This window comes from Raphanus sativus, chromosome 2 (genome assembly GCF_000801105.2).
Source record: "Raphanus sativus cultivar WK10039 chromosome 2, ASM80110v3, whole genome shotgun sequence".
NCBI lineage: Eukaryota > Viridiplantae > Streptophyta > Magnoliopsida > Brassicales > Brassicaceae > Raphanus > Raphanus sativus.
In genome coordinates, this window is record NC_079512.1 from 12,628,059 (window position 1) to 12,630,242 (window position 2,184).

Consider the following 2,184-nt stretch of genomic DNA (forward strand, 5'->3'; position numbering starts at 1 on the left):
AAAATTGATTACCACCAGGAATGATCGATCAGCTCTCCTTTATTTCTAACAAACCTAACTCAATCAGAATATTATCAGGCAAAGAATCTACTCTCGCAGTATCCTATGTCCTAAATTCAAAATCTAGTTAATTACTCTAGAACCATGAATTAAGAATACTTCTAACTAGGATAAGACATGCACCTTAGGCAGGATGAGGTTATTATTTTCATTATGTTTTGGAGAATGAAACAATAGTTAAGTTTTATTTGGATATTAGTTAGTTTTGGGTTGTTATTTATCAGATTTTGATAGCCTTTTGTAGATTTAGAATTTAAATTCATTCTTATTTTTGTGTTCATTTAAACTGTTTTTATTTTTGGTTTTTGGTGATAAGAAAAAGAATATTCGTATTGCTTTTGTTTTTGCTATATTATTTTAGATAATACTGATGGTAAGCAAGCGATTCACATTATATAACCGTAATTGATGAAAACTACTAAGTCTTTTAAAAATTGGAAATAAATAAATTTAAAACCCTTTGGTTTAATATATTTTTCAAATATGGGCATTGTTGGGCCCGAATATGGCCCGGTAGCTGATTATCAAATAATAAAAGATGATGACGGGCCGCGACAGGCCCATCACAAGTTCAATGCCTAAAGAGAGCTAAGCTAGAGCCGGAGGCTGAAAGCTAAGGATCCTAACTAAAGAGGTCACGACGAAGAGGAAGCTCACGTCATAACAAGAAGAAGCGCAGGACCCGGTCAAGGGGTAGCTGTTGCGGATTCCACCTCAAGCGGAGAAGATCTCGGAGATCAGTTGAAGACAACCTAAAGTAGTCCAAAACTATTTAAAGAGAAGATGGAGGACTGAAAAGAGGATCCGACTCAACTCATATTTTACTCAACATTCATCAAAACATTCTTATTGTAATATTCATATAATCTTTGTATTCATCAAAGATCACCTTTTGTAACCATCCTATTTCTACTATATCAATACAAATCGAAGTTCATTCTACAAGTTCTTACGGGATTCAGCCCGCGATTATCTTTCCCTAACATTTCCTAAACATTAAAACCTGATCTAAAATCTAGGTGTGAGTTTTACCCCTCACAATTGGCGCCGTCTGTGGGGAAGAAACAATCGAATCCCTTACTCTAACTTGAGGATGAATCCTACCGATCAGACAACAAACCCGTCTGACCTTAACCTCCCGATTCAGAGCGATGGCTCACCGAACGACGGAGGCTCTAGTCCTGTAATCACAGAGCCTCGACGTGGCGACCACCGATCTGGGCAACAGCTTCTGGCTGGCGCTCGAACGAGCCAAACTACAACCGGGGGTACTAACCCGAGATCATCAGGTGGAACCACCTCCGGGCTCCCGATCACCGAGAATCCTCAGCAGCAAGCCATTCCGAATCAAACGGAGGCTCAGCTCTCTGAGATTCGCCAGATGATGATGCAGTTAGTGGACAGAGCTCAGGAAAGTGAGCGCACGATGCATCAGCTGACTGTTCGTCAGCAACAATTCGAAGAGATAACTAGATCTCTAAACGCAACAACCCAACCACCGCAACATCAAGCTCCGGGGGCCATTTTTCATGATCGATTAACCGATCCCTCATTCCCCCGAGGACGTTTAAACTTTTCCCCTGATAGCACTGCTCCGGAAGGACGCGGATCTGCTTTCCAGACACCTCATACTGGGACAGCCCCCGTGTTTAATCCACCTAACACCAGTGCTATGGGGAGTAACATAGCGACAACTAGTTCCACACCCGGTCAGGTTACTGACAGGAGTACTCGCTTACCTCCTCTGCCGCCTGATCTTAGGTCCGGAGCAGGAATATCCTTCCCATCTGGGGGCAGAGCGTCAGCTTCGGTTTATCAAACCAGAAGCTCGATCCCGAATGGGGACAGTTATCAAAGGATAGATTCCGATAACCCTAGAGCTGGTGAGCGATCTAGCCCCCCAACCGCATGGGAGGATGAGCCAACTCGATTCCGTCAGGAACCTGCCCGTCGGGTACCTGCTAACGACCCAAACATCCTTCCTTTAGAGGGACCTGAAGCTATCCGTAGATATATGGAACGAACTCATGCAGCTCTCCAAAAATTGGGAGCTCAAGTCCATAAAGCTACGAGCTCCGCTCCCGAAATCGATAGCTTGATCGAGGAAACCCGTGGAACTCCATT